Source organism: Scyliorhinus canicula, chromosome 17 (genome assembly GCF_902713615.1).
Source record: "Scyliorhinus canicula chromosome 17, sScyCan1.1, whole genome shotgun sequence".
Classification (NCBI taxonomy): domain Eukaryota; kingdom Metazoa; phylum Chordata; class Chondrichthyes; order Carcharhiniformes; family Scyliorhinidae; genus Scyliorhinus; species Scyliorhinus canicula.
Genome location: NC_052162.1, coordinates 92,575,302 through 92,590,586, shown reverse-complemented (window position 1 = coordinate 92,590,586; position 15,285 = coordinate 92,575,302). Strand labels below are relative to the sequence as shown.

Sequence of the window (15,285 nt, the reverse complement as noted above, 5' to 3'; positions counted from 1 at the left end):
CTGGAGAAAGCCACGACTGGCATGAGTGACCGGATCACGTCCCTGGAGAAGGAGGTGGCGAGACTGGGCACAACACAGGGTGTCTGAAGGGCAGAGTGGACGATCAGGAAAACCGCTCAAGAAGGCAAAATGTCAGGATAGTGGGCCTACCAGAGGGGATCGACGGCAGAAACCCCACGGCATACGTGGCAGAGATGCTGGGCAACTTAGTGGGGAGGTAAACTTTCCCCAATCCACCAGAAATGGACAGAGCACACCGGTCGCTGTGCCCGAAGCCCAAGGCAGGGGACCATCCGAGAGCAGTTATAGCTAAACTGCACCGGTACCAAGATAGGGAAACAATCCTGCGCTGGGCCAGGAAAAACAGAACCTGCAAATGGGAAGGACACTTCATTAGAGTTTACGAGGAAATTGGGGCAGACCTCGCCAGGAGACGGGCCAAATTCAATAGAGCGAAAGCAGTTCTTCAGAAGAACGAAGTGCATTTTGGTATGCTGTACCCAGCGAAACTCTGGGTCACATACAAGACAGAGAATACTTCTTCACAGCCCCCGCCAAAGCAAACAAGTTTGTCGAGGAACATGGGCTGGAAACCCAACAGCTAGGGTAGAAATAAGGGGCCCCTGGAAAGGGACAACAACATGCCGACGGGAGGGAGGGGTGAGGCAATGGCAGCCCCCCCCCCCCTCCCCCCCCCGCCCACACCCCTGCCCCCACCCCCGCCATGGCAAGTGCACCCTGAACAAAAAGCAAATCACTGCCCGAGGGACCGCTTCAGGTGGGAGACCAGGCCCCAGCACGAGGGAATGAGAGTAGCGAAAAGGGAGAGCAAGCGAGAGGTTGGCAGGGTAGGGTGGGAGAAGAGCGGGCAGAAAACGGCAGAGGCCGGGCAAAGGAGAAGCAAGAAAGTAACTCCTGAGAGGGGGGACATCGCACTAGCAGGAAAACTAGCCGGGGAAGTGCAACAAAGCAGGGCCACAGCGTGTCCCCTACAGGGGGGAAGGTGCCAGGTGGGGGCATGGGGGGGGGGAAACCACTCAACAGAGGTGGGAGAGCAAACGGACATAGGAACAGGGGAAAGAGGGACAAAGGAGGGGTATACGGGAGGGGGAGAATTGGGGGGAAAGGGAGAGACCCGGGGTGGGAGGGGGGGGAAGACACAGGGAGGGAGAGACCGGGGGGAGGGAGAGACCGGGGGGGGGGGGCGAGGGGACTCAGGGAAGGAGGGTCAAACAAAGCTAGAAAAGGAATAGCAATAAGGCTACAAAGATCCTAACCAAGGGCTCAAAACAAGGAATCACTGCAAGCACCCACCCAGTACGGTCTCTGGGCAAAGGGAGACCCCCGAGTTCAGGGGACGACCCGCATGGCGGACACATAGTGGGCTGTCATGTCGGGTGCCCCCTGGATAAAGGGAAACCCTGGAGCTCAGGGACCGAACCACATGGACAGAGTAGTGACAGCGGCCACCCTGGACGGCCCCCTAACAAAGGGAAACACCAGAGTGCATGGGTGTGTCCACCAGGTAAGTATGGTTAATCCCATAGGAGCGAGGGGACAAAAGTCTCCCACCAGGATAGTCACCTGGAACGTAATGAGACTCAACGGCCCAGAGAAAAGATCCAGACATCCTCACCCACCAAAGAAATATGAAGGCCGACATAGTCTTCCTCCAAGAGACACATCTGAGAGAGCAGGACCAACTGCGGGTAAGAAAGGGCTGTGTGGGACAACCTACCATTCCTGCTATGGGACAAGGGCCAGGGGGGTGGCAATACTGATCAGCAAGAGGACGATGTTTAGGGTGACAAAGACGGTTATGGACCCAGGGGGGGCCGTACGTCATGGTCAGCGGGGCCCTGGATGGGTCACCGGTAATACTAGTTAACGTGTACGCACCCAACTGGGATAAGACAAGCTTCATCAAGAAGACCATGGCAGAAATCCCTGACATAGCGTCGCACCGACTAATCATGGGGAGGAGACTTCAACTGTGTACAGGATCCAACGATAGGCAGATCAAACCCCAAAATGGGGACAACCTCAAGCATGGCAAGGGAACTCAGTCACTTCATGGAACAGATGGAAGCAGTGGAACCTCCCTGGAGGTTCGCCCACCCAGGGGGGGAGGAGTTCTCCTTCTCCCCAGTACACCAGAATTGACTACTTTGTGGTGGGGAAAATGGTGCTTCCAGGGATAGACAAAGTGGAACACTCTACAATTGTGATATCAGACCACGCTCCACATTACATGGACGTGAGGCTGAAGATGGGCAGGGTCCAACACCCCAAATGGAGGTTGGATATTGCCCTACTAGCTGACAAGACCTTCAACGAAAATATATTGTGGGCCATAGCAGAGTACGCAGAGAACAACCAGAACGGGGAGGTCTCACCCTCCACGTTCTGGGAAGCGCTAAAGATCATACTAAGGGGAAATCATCGCTTTCAAAGCACGAAGAGATAGGGAGGAAAGGATGGCTAGGCAGCAGCTGGTCGACTCCATTCTGGAGGTAGACCGTAAATACTCCGAGGCCCCATCCGTAGAGCTCCTGGTGGAGAGGAAAGAGCTACAAAGGAACTTTGATCTGCTCTCCACCAGGAATGCAGTGCATCAACTCCGCCAGGCATGTGGAACCCTATACGAACACGGAGACAAAGCCAGCCACCTGTTGGCACACCAGCTGAGAAAGCAGGCAGCCACCAGAGAAATTGCATAAATCAGGGATACCAGAGGCACATTAGAAACAGAACCAGAAAAGATCAACAAAACCTTCAAGTCCTTCTACCAAGGGCTGTACACCTCAGAGCCCCAATGGGGGAGTCCAGGATGAAACGGTTCCTTGATGGACTGGACATACCAGTCATGGGGGAGGGCAGAAAACGGGGCTTGGAAGCGCCGCTAGCACTGGGAGAGATCATGGACAACATTAGCTCCATGCAAGCAGGGAAGGCGCCGGGGCCAGACAAAAAATCTACGACCTGCACCTGCGGGAGATGTTCACAGATTCGCTAGCTAGGGGCACACTGCCACCCATGCTAGCACAGGCTTCAATATCGCTGATACCTAAGAAAGACAAAGATGCAACAGAATGTGGATCATATAGACCCATCTCACTGCTGAACGCAGATGCCAAAATACTGGCCAAAATCCTAGCCAAAAGGCTAGAGAACTGTACCTGAGGTGGTCACAGAGGACCAGACAGGCTTTGTCAAAGGTAGACAGCTTACCTCGTACATCAGGCGCTGCTGAATGTGATAATGACCCCCTCCGGAGAGAGAACACCAGAGGTCATTATCTCCCTAGACGCGTTCACCTCCTGGGTAAAACTATAACAACACCAACTCCCAATACTTCCAGCTGCACAGGGGCACCAGACAAGGATGCCCATGTCCCCGCTGCTGTTCGCCCCAGCCACCGAACCATAGAACATATAGAACATAGAGCTGTACAGCACAGTACAGGCCCTTTGGCCCACGATGTTGTGCCAAACTAGTCTGAAACTAAGATCAAAGCAACCTGCTCCCAATCATTCTAGTGCACTCCATATGCCTATCTAATAACCACTTGAAAGTTCCTAAAGTGTCCGACTCCACTACCATAGCTGGGAGTGCATTCTATGCCTCAACCACTCTCTGAGTAAAGAACCTACCTCTGACATCCCTCCTATATCTTCCATCAACCTTATAGTTATGCCCCCTTGTTACAGCTACATCCACCCGAGGAAAATGTCACTGAATGTCCACTCGATCTATCCCTCTCATCATCTTATACGCCTCAATTAAGTCACCTCTCATCCTCCTTCGCTCCAGTGAGAAAAGCCCCAGCTCCCTCAACCTTTCCTCATAAGACCTACCCTCCAATCCAGGCAGCATCCTGGTAAATCTCCTTTGCACCCTTTCCAATGCTTCCACTAATGAGGTGACCAGGGGCGGCATTCTCCCCTACCCGGCGTGATGGAGGGTCCCGGAGTAGGGGAGTGGTGCCAACCACTCAGGGGTCGGGCCTCCCCAAAGGTGGGGAATTCTCCCCACCTTTGGGGACCAGCCCCGCGCCGAAGCGGTTGGCACCAGAAGACTGGCGCAAAAAACCGGCGCCCCCGGCAGCGGGGCTGGCCGAAAGGCCTTCGCCGGTCCGCGCATGCGCTGGCCGCTGACGTCACTGCCGGCGCATGTGCGATGTGGGGTTCTCTTCCGCTTCCGCCTTGGCGGACGCGGAAGGAGAAATTTTTTTTTTTTTAATTTTTTTTTTTATAAATTTAGATTACCCAATTATTTTTTTCTATTAAGGGGCAATTTAGCGTGGCCAATCCACCTACTCTGCACATTTTTGGGTTGTGGGGGCGAAACCCACGCAGACACGGGGAGAATGTGCAAACTCCACACGGACAGTGACCCAGAGCCGGGATCGAACCTGGGACCTCAGCGCCGTGAGGCGGATATGCTAACCACTAGGCCACCGTGCTGCCCTCCGCGGAAGGAGAAATAGTGCACCCAGGGCACTGGTCCGGAGTCTGAGCGGGGGGCCCCGATCGCGGGCCAGGCCAACATGGGGGCAACCCCCGGGGTTCGATCTTCCCCCGCCCCCCCCCCCCCCCCTCCCCAGGAAAGAAGTCGGCGCATATGTCATGCTTCAGAGAAGACGTCATGACGTGCTACCACTGTGATAATGCCCACTTAAAGGGGAAATGCCCTGCTCAGGGGAAAAGATGTCTGAAATGTTCCAAACTCAATCACTTTGCCTCCAAATGCAAATCTATATACAACGGAGAATCATAAATCAGAGCAAAATCTTTCAGCCGAAGGGGATCATTCTTCCTTAGAGAACACTTTCTTCATTGGAATTATTGACAAGACAGAGGAACTTCAAGTAACGACCAAGACTCCTCAACAAATCAATGTAATTGACTCTAACAGTGAATGGACCTCAACTGCAAGTCAACAACTTTCCAATCCTGTTCAAGCTTGACACTGGAGCTTCAGCCAACTTAATGGCAAGCAAAGATGTTGCATCAATTCCAGGGGAACATGAGATGATACCTGCTACATGTAGGCTGAAAGACTACAATGGCAACCAGATTGCTTCAACAGGATTGTGTCATTTAAAAGCAGCAAATAAGAAGATCAGAAAAATATTACGGTTTGAGATCGTGGACAACCAGAAATCTGTTAGGTGCTCAAGCCTGCAAGGACTTGTAGTTTGTTCAAAGAATTTCCATGATTACCAAAGACACATCACGCCTGGGCGATAAGATCCAGCAGCTACTTCAAGAATACCCTGACGTATTTCAAGGTATGGGTACTTTACCTAACCAAGATGAGATTCTCCTGAAAAAAAGATGCAAAACCTGTAATTCACCCACCTAGGAGGGTTCCAGCTCGTTTGCGCGAAAGGCTGAAATTAGAGCTACAAAGGCTACAGTCACAGGGAATCATCTCTACAGTCACGCAACCGACTGACTGGGTCAGTTCTCTACTATATGTCAAGAAATTATCAGGCGATCGCAGAATCTGTATAGATCCCAAAGATCTGAACAAGAATATTCGTAGGGAACACAACCCTATCCCTAAGCGTGAAGAGATAACGTGCGAAATGGCAAATGCCCGCATTTTTACTAAACTCGACACTTCGCAAGGATTCTGGCAGATGCAGCTGGATGATTCAAGTAAATTGCTCTGTACATTCAATACTCCAGTTGACGCTTCTGTTTTAACCACATGCCCTTTGGGATCAGCTCCGCTTCTGAAATCTTTCACAGAATAATGGAGCAGATGACTGAGGGTATGATGGTGTAAGAGTCTATGTCGATGACATAATAATACGGTCAACTACAGAAGAAGACCACATCGTTCGTTTGAAAAAGTGTTTCAAAGAATCCATCAGTATGGATTAAAACTAAACCACTTAAAGTGCACATTTGCACAAATATCTTTAAACTTCTTGGGTGATACAATATCAGCTCAAGGTGTCAGACCAGATAATGATAAAATGTTTGCGATCCAGAACATAAAACAGCCACAGGATAAAAAAGCTGTGTTATGATTTCTAGGATTCGCAAACTTCTTGGGCAAGTTTATATCCAACTTGCCGACGAAAATGTCAGCTTTATGTAATTTGTTAAGGAAGCCCACTGAATTCGAATGGATGCAATGACACCAATATGAATGGTTGGATCTCAATCATCAACTGATTACAGCTCTAATTCTTACTTTCTTTGACCCAACTAGAACTACCAAAATCTCCACTGACGCCAGTCAAGACGGGAAAGGCGCAGTGCTTCTTCAACAAAATGATCAATCAGACTGGGTTCTAGTTGCATACACATCCAGGGCGATGAGTGCCACGGAGTGCAGAGATGCCCACATCAAAAAAGAGTGTCTTTGGCTGCTTATAGGCATAATGAAATTCCATGATTATTTGTATGGACTACCTACATTTATAGTGGAAACGGATCACAGACCGTTAGTTCACATAACAGATAAAACCTTGATTGACATGATTCCTCGCCTACAACGTATGATGATGAAGTTGAGGAGGTATGACTTCATCCTAGTATACACTCCAGGAAAGGACCATATAATAGCTGACATGCTGTCAGGATCTATCAACACTGAAAGTTCACCACCAGAGTATATTGGTGATATTGAAGCTCAAACGCAGTTATGCATGGAGAATCTTCCAGCATCAGATTGGAAGCTGCAACAAATTCGTTTAGAGACACAAAAAGATGCAATCGTGCTCAGAGCGATGCATTATCCCCAGCATGGTTGGCCAAAGGGACGGTGTCCATAGTGTCATGTGAGAGTACCTTTATAAAATGGGTGTGTGTATATAAGTATCTGCCATGAGAGTATCTTTAAGAAATGGCTGTTTATTACTGCAGTGATGTCAGAGAGTGTGTGGAGCTGGGCTGTCTGTCAGCTTTTTATTTTCGTTTTTGAGCAGGCTTCAGGGTGTGTTATAGTTTTGTTTTCAGTGTTGGAGCTGAAGCCAGACAGAGCAGCTGTACTGTTGATCTCTCTGCCATGAAAAGACTATCACTTGATCATTTGGTGAATTCAGAATTATAAATGTTTTCAGTAGTGACTTTAATGTGACGTGCTTCTGGTAAAAGGTGTTTTAAGTCTTATGGATGTCAAAAGGAAAGCTTAAAGGATTACTTAGTGGTGTATTTTTGGGAGGTTATATTTGAATTGATGGTTGCTAAGATGTTCACTATATGCTTGAAAAATGTTAACTTGAGTTCCTGAGGTTCTCTAAAACCTGGCCCATAACAATAGTATCAGAACATGCAGACAGAATTAACAGTAATTGATGGACTATTGTTATTATTGTTATTATTAAGATGGACCAGATTGCCATTGCGCTGAGTCTAAGATCAGAGATGCTATGCAAGATTCATGAGGAACATCTCGGAATCGAGAAATGTGAGAGGAGAGCACGGCAAGCAGTTTACCGGCCGAGTATTAACAAAGAGATAAGTGACATGGTCATGACATGTGACACTTGGCAGAAATATCAACCGGCATGTAAGGAGAGACTCAGGCAGCATGAGTTAACTACGTCACCGTGGACAAAAGTAGGCATCGATTTGTTTCATACTACATGTCATGACTATGTTCTCATCATAGACTACTATTCAAATTTTCCTGAGGTGATGAAACTTCCAGATCTTACATCTTCATCTGTAACAAAGGCTTGTAAGGAGAAATTTTTGAGACATGGGATTCCACACACGGTAATGTCCGATAATGGTCTTTGCTTCGCGAGCTGAGAGTGGACAGAATTTTCCGATCAGTACAACTTTCATCATGTCTCCTCAAGTCAACGCTTTCCACAGTCTAATGGGAAAGTCGAGAAAGGTGTACACGTTATCATGCAACTCATTAGCAAGGCAAATGACTCGCAATCCAGCATTCACTTGGCTTTGCTTTCTTACCGAGCAACACCATTAAGCTCAGAGCTATCACTGGCTCAGATGCTTTTTAACCAAACATACCCTTGAAAAATATACAGTCTATCACCATCCGATATCGGATCCTACATCATTAAGGCTACAGAGGCAGTGCCTTTTCAACGTAATCGGCGAGACCTACTGAAAGTACAACTTCAGACACCAGTCTTTCCCACGTTGAATCTACATGAATCACTCAGTGAACAGAACTTAAATGTCAACAAACCACCTGACAATGCTCTAAGGACATCACTTCAACCAAGGAGATACAATAGAAGAAGATGGAAACCCAACTATTTAAATTTATAAAGATTGGACTCATTAATAAAATATTTATTGGCTTTGTATAGTTCATTACAACTTGTACAGATATTCACAGCATCGTTTTTTATTGCCGACGGAGGGAGAAAAGAAAGGGGGGGGGAAGGGGAGAATAATAATAATACGAAGAAGGGGGGAATACCCCTCCAGACTGACCAGGGAGGGCACAAAGGGGCTGAGTGGGAGGAGGGCATGGAGGGGTGGGCTGGGGGGGGGGGGGGGGGAGGGGGGGAGCGGGGAGGAGGACTGCACACTAAGTCGGATGGCGGCAGACTGTATATGCAAAAATTCAAGGGAAGAAAAAGATTATGAAGTAATGTAATCTGACCTTTAAACAAGTCCAAGTTGTCCATGTCACTGTGCACTTCTAAAAAGCAGCTGGATTAAGATCATGAGACAGTGTCCTTGCTGCAGTAATTTCCAGCTGTATTATCTTGTATTGCTCCCTAAAATATTGGGACAGTTACTGTTATAACTGATAACAATACCCTGCGGGATTCTCCGCAGGTAGGATCCTCCACTTCGCCAGCAGCGTACCCACGCCCACAGGATTCCTAATGGCGAGGGATGGCCACAGTGGGAAACCCCATTAACCGGCTGCCAGACCAGAGGATTGTGCTGCCAGTGGGGGCATGCCGTGCAGGAAAAGGGGCTGGCGTGTTGGGGAATCCCGCCCGGTTCTCAATTTTTAGTTCTGCATCAAGAGGCGAGATCATTAATTTAGCTATTTTTTACAAATTGAAAGTAGGCAATTCATTTTTTTTTCAATTAAGGGGCAATTCAATGTGGCCAATCCACCTACCCTGCATATCTTTGGGTTGTGGGGGTGAGATCCATGAAGACACGGGGAGAATGTGCAAACTCCACATAGACTGTGACCTGGGGCCGGTATTGAACCCGGGTTCTCGGCGCCATGAGGCAGCAGTGCTAACCACTGCGCTTCTGCGCCAACCCTTTCAATTGGCTACACTACTTACAGGAATTGAGCTTAATCCAGGCTTAATGTGAACATTAATACAGACCTTGTTCTGAGTTTTCAGTTTATTTGATTCATAATGCAGCAGCTCCTAGTAGATACTCAGGCAAATTTATCTCTTCATTTATACCGATAAATCGGCCTTACAAATACTTGATTTTCATCGCTCCACCGTTGGCAGCTATTCCTTCAGCTGCAAAGCTCCAAAGCCCAGGGCTGGATTTTACGCTCCCTAGCCAATGGGTTTGAAGGCAAAGGGCTACACATACTTCTCTGCCCCCACTGAAATCATACAAGCAGCAGGCTGCATGCCCGCCAGTGGACCAATTGAGGCCCTAAAGAGGACAATTCCCAAATAAGGGCCTCATCCTATTGTTACTGGTATTTAACCTGGGAAGCTGAGGCCGACAGCAAGCGGGCAGCCTGGCAGGTTTCCCTGTGTGGCGTTCATCTTTAATGCGTCCTCTGGGCCCTTCAAAAGGGCTTGCCAAACAAGGTATTACTCTCCTCCACCAAACCACCCTAGGTTGCCCTCCCCTAATGTGCCTCTCAAACCTCAACCCTCAGCTCATCCTCTTACTAGGCCCTCCCAGATGGGCACCCAGTGAGAATCTCACACAATCAAAATCCTGATCTAACACTGCAAGATTCTGTACTGAAGTGTGGGATAGCTAATGACCTCTGATTGACTGGCAACTCTCTGAGGGATGAAAAGCCTGCCTCCAGCTGGTTAAATGACTCAGGGCAGCTGGTGTTCCCCTGCCAAGATCCCACTGTTGGAACCAACAATTCTACGGACACGTGCCTGTAGGATTAGAATAGTTTTAATATAGAACATAGAACATAGAACAGTACAGCACAGAACAGGCCCTTCGGCCCTCGATGTTGTGCCGAGCAATGATCACCCTACTCAAACCCACGTATCCACCCTATACCCGTAACCCAAGAACCCCCCCTTAACCTTACTTTTTTAGGACACTACGGGCAATTTAGCATGGCCAATCCACCTAACCCGCACATCTTTAGACTGTGGGAGGAAACTGGAGCACCCGGAGGAAACCCACGCACACACGGGGAGGACGTGCAGACTCCGCACAGACAGCGACCCAGCCGGGAATATACTCACAACAGAGCCAGCTGGTTAGCCATTGAACTTTCGGTGAACTGGCCGGCTGACCATGTGGCACTGATCTTTATACAGCAGCTCCAGGGGGAGGAGTCCTGGGCGGAACCAAGGGAGAAGCCCATTACAATTCTCGAGCATTCCCAGAGCTACTCCCCCTGGTGGTCAGGTAGTGCAACTGCACTTACAATATAGGCACATGTCTGTACAGATTATAATCCGGTGTGAATCACATTCACCACACCCACCCCCAATGTTTATCTATGGGGGGGGGAGTGGCAGAGAATCTGACACTTGCTACAATTCAGCTGGTATTCCCTCACTAAACCTCTCCACTTCTCTACCCAAATCCCTGTGAAAGCACACCTCAAATGTGACCTCTTTGACTATGTTGAATTTTGTCTGATAATGCTCCTATGAAGCTCCTTGGGGCTAGTTTAGCACAGGGCTAAATAGCTGGCTTTTAAAGCAGACCAAAGCAGGCCAGCAGCGCGGGTTCAATTTCCGTACCAGCCTCGCCGGAATGTGATGACTAGGCTTTTCACAGTAACTTCATTTGAAGCCTACTTGTGACAATAAACAATTTTCATTTCATTTCATTTTTTCATTTCATTAACCTGGGCATCTGAGGGATCTGCCCCACTCACTGCCCACCCACTTTTCTAGATTTCTGTCCACAGTGATTGCATATTACAATAATGTGAAATGAAAATCGCTTATTGTCACGAGTAGGCTTCAAATGAAGTTACTGTGAAAAGCCCCTAGTCGCCACATTCCGGCGCCTTTTCGGGGAGGCTGTTACGGGAATCAAACCGTGCTGCTGGCCTGCTTCCAAAGCCAGCAATTTAGCTTTGTGCTAAACAGCCCCTGTACTGTCAACTGTTTGATATCACTCTGTGATTCAAATCTTGTAACACCATCTGAGCAAGGAATATGTGTACAATATGGTGTCCCTCATCACCATGCACTGCAGGGGAATTAATGGCCACAAATAGAATTCAAAACAGCAAATTCAAAGTTTAAAGAAAGAGTAAAAGTGTGAGGATCTGACCAGCCAGATTAGCTGTAGCATCGTGAGTGACACTCTTTTTATTAAGAACATTTTGAATTATAACATACAAAATGGTCAAACAAGTTTATACAATTTTTACAAAAACATCTGCTCAACCGAGCCCCACCTATCCCTAAAATACCCAGAACCCTCCTCCCCAGCACTCCTCCTCCTCACCACCTCCTCACAATTGCTCATGACCACCTTAAAGAAGATAATGAATGACAGCTACCTAACCGCTCCTCCAATTCCCTTGTGGCGTACTTTATATTCCCAAATCCTGGAATTCTGACAATTCCCCCAACCATGCCGAAGCCTTATGCGGCGCGGATCCCCTCCACCCGAGCAAAACTAACCTCCAGGCTGTGAAGAGGACTATTAAGAGAGTTGCCTGGGGAGTAGATAGCTGTGTTCATAGAATCATAGATTGCTACATTACAGAAGGAGGCCATTCAGCCCTTCGAGTCTACGCCGACCCTTCAAATGAGCATTCCACCCATGTACACCTGCCCACCCCCGCCCTATCTCTGCAACCCCATTACCTAACTTGCACATTTCTGGACAGTAAGGGACAACATATCATGGTCAATCCATCTACCCCATACATCTTTGGATTGTGAGAGGAAACCAGAGTACCCGGAGGAAAGCTACGCAGACACGAGAAAAATGTACAAACTCCACACAGACGGTGACCCAAGGCCGAAATTGAACCCGGGTCCCTGGCGCTGTGAGGCAGCAGGGCTCACCACTGTGCCACCGTTCCACTCCATGAGCTTAGTAAGAAGATGTAACTAATGGGAGGAACTTGGCGACCAGAATTTTAGCAGGGTTTCAGAAAATGCTGTCAGGGTTGGAAGACAAGCTGAGAAGAAGTTTTTGAAGAATTTAGCCAGAGATTCTGCATTATTCTGACAGGGTTCAGGTCTCTCCTTTTAAGGAGTCTCAAAAAACAATTATATTCAGCAAGTGTGCCTGTGTATTTAAAAGTGGATTGTGATCTAAGATGGGTTTGGCTGAGATAGCACAAGGTCTATTGTTTCATTGTATTGTTAAACATTGTTTAATGGATTGTTGTAAGCTGTTGTCTTTGTGATGTTAAAGTGAGTAATACTGTGTTATTAATTATGTTTGTTTAAAATATGCCACATCTGTATTTGTGTGTGGAATCCCTCCCCGAGCAAAGGATCCTTTCCTCACAGTCTTCCAACTTATATTGAACACTGGGGGCTGAATTCTCCAAAATTGGGACCATGGCCAGGAATCTCCAAGTCCGCTCGGAAAATTGCTGTTCACGCCGAAACGGCCCGCGATGCTGGTCCGACGCCGGGACGCGATACTCCCAACCAGCCAAATACGTGCGAGCGCGGCGGGTGTCGTGCGGCCCGAGGAATCACCAGAGGTGGCCCAACCTGCGATTCTCCGGGCCATCAGCGATACTGCAGCCCGGGGTCACGCCAGCGTCGTTCTAACAAGGGGCGGAATTCTGTGAAAACCGGAGGGGCAGGCAATTCCGGCGGGAAGGAGTTGCATAAACCACTCCGGCGTCGGGCTGCCCCAAAAAATCCTCCACACCTTCTAGGCTAGGCCGGCCCCGGACTGGTTTGTGCCACACCAACCGTCGCGGGAGGTGGCGCCATGCCAACTGGCACCGAAGGGCCCCCGCCGGCTGGCGTGAGTTGGCGCATGTGCGGAAGTGCCAGCGTGCGCTGGTGGCATCCAAGTGCATGCGCAGGGGGTGTTTATCTCCGCATCGGCCATCGCGACACAGGCCCGCCCGCAGATCAATGGGCGCCAATCGTGGGCCAGGCCGCCATGGGGGCAACCCCTGGGGCTAGATCCACCCGCGCCCCCCAAGTACCCCGAAGGCCGCCCACGTAGCCAGGTCCCGTCGGTAAGTACCTGATGTAATTAACGGCGGTGGGACCAGCCGAGAAACGGGCGGCCACTCGGCCCATCACGGGCTAGAGCATCGCTGGAAGGAGCCGCTACCAATGGCCCCGACCAGCGCGGTGCAATTCCTGGCCCCGCCAAATCCCTGGCACCGGAGAATTCGGCAGCTGGCGGGGGCGGGATTCATGCTGCCCCCCCGGCAATTCTCTGTCTCGGCAGGGGATCGGAGAATCCCACCACAGGTTTGAAAAAGGGTCAACCAGTTGCTGATTGATGCTGCGGCCGGAGGAGGCGGGGATCAGCGCGGGGGGCTTCCAGGAGGGTGAGACGGCATGGCCATGGTGGGGCAGACAGCCATGGCGGCCGGACACGGATCCGGAGCCAACGCTACGGATGGCATGACGGCGGCCACACAGATGGGCACTCACCCCCGGTTGTTGGCTCAGCCCAGGGATGTATGCAGGAACCCCATGCCCCTCCCCTCGCACACCCCCCCCCCCCCCACCACCCAGCCGGCGGCACCCACCGGCGAGTACATTCAGGACTGCACCCACAGCAGTGGCATCAGACGGTGGCCCTGGCAGGTGGGACAGGTGTCAGGGCACCAGGGGCGGGCGATTGTGGGGACATGCATGGATGGTGCGCGAACTGCCAACCGGCTGACCATGGCATCTGGCTTTGGAAGGGGGCATCCCCAATGCTGAAGCTTTGTCTACCTCCACCCCCTGCAGATCGTAATGTTTTGCATCTTCCAGTCTTGTTGCTGTGGTGGCGGGAGCCGCTGCCCTGCATGCAGCCTTGTGGGAGCTGGAGCAGGAGCGTCACAGAGAGGCAGTGGAGGCTGCAGCAGAGGAGCGTGCCACAGCATGTTTAATAACGAACGTTCTGTACATGTGCCCTAGCCCCTATAACTAATCTGTTCCCTGCACCCGTGCCAACGTACTCAGTGTCTAGCTTTTTGGCCTTACTATGTCGAGGTGTCGACAGACGGTACAGCAGAAGTGGAGGTGGACTGCTGTGACTCCTGCCCTGTGACTAGGGTCTGCTTTGGTGGTCGTTTCCTGGGGCAGGCTGGCCTGGATGGGCCAGGCTGCGCCTCAGGCGACCGGGATGGCATGCGGCCACCCTGTTCTGCCTGTTGCCCACCAGGTGCACCAGAGATGATTGGGGGGGGGTCCGAAGTTCCGTAGTGTTCCAGGACCCCGTAATGGGCCACATCGCTTCCTCCTCCCTCGGGGTGCCTGATGGCTCGCGGGCTTCTCCATGGGACTTGGGTGCATTCAAATCCAACACCCAAGGGACCCCGTCACCTGGCACTGCCAGTTCTGGCGGCCCACTCAGCCATGGAGCTCAGGGAGTTGGCCTTCCCTGTGTTTGTGTGACGACAGCCAGCGCCTGGGAAATGGTGCAAATGTTCTCAGCAATGGCCTGCTGAGACTGGGCCATGTTGTTGAGTGCTTCTGCGATGTGCAGCTGGCTCTGGCTCATTGTTGCCTGTGAAAGGGCAGCCCTCTCCTGTGCCGCGGAGGCCGCATGCACAGAAAGCCCCAGGCCTTGTATCCTCTGACCCATGTCCGACACCATTGCCCCCATTGCCTCCACTGTGGTTTTGGCCTGGCTGGCACTCATAACCAGCATCATTCCCTCTCCTGCATGTGTATGCATCCCTCCACCTGTATCTGCAGGTGCTGGAAACCGGCCGTCATCCCCATCTCACGTCCCTGAGTCTCTGACTGCATTAGGTCACAGGGTGGGTGTGAAAATTCCAGGAACCCGGGATCCGTCTGGGCGGCAGCTGGTTGCTGGGGCCGGTGTGCCCTCCGATTATCCGGCCCTTCGGCTGCTCCTACCTCCACCTGCTGTCCAACAGCGGCTGTGTGGTGCTCATCAATGAGCGTCCAAGAAGCCTCATCGCTAAAGAGCCCAAGCGAGGTGAGAGTTTCTGCGATGGTGGAAGGTGTAGGTGACA

General features: G+C 50.6%; 2 protein-coding genes across 5 annotated transcripts in view; one reads left to right on the top strand and one right to left on the bottom strand.

Annotated features, from left to right (window-relative positions):
- Window positions 1-15,285, top strand: part of LOC119952308 (sodium- and chloride-dependent neutral and basic amino acid transporter B(0+)-like) — a 388,856-nt gene that overhangs the window by 268,397 nt on the left and 105,174 nt on the right. The window lies entirely within an intron of this gene.
- Window positions 1-15,285, bottom strand: part of LOC119952307 (sodium- and chloride-dependent neutral and basic amino acid transporter B(0+)-like) — a 188,390-nt gene that overhangs the window by 167,665 nt on the left and 5,440 nt on the right. Inside the window, exon 2 of one of the 4 annotated variants that reach the window (XM_038775958.1) lies at window positions 7,679-7,771. The exons of the other annotated variants lie outside the window; for them this stretch is intronic. The gene's annotated coding sequence lies outside the window, so the exon portion shown is untranslated. The remainder of the gene's footprint in view (window positions 1-7,678; window positions 7,772-15,285) is intronic. 4 annotated transcript variants of the gene reach the window in all.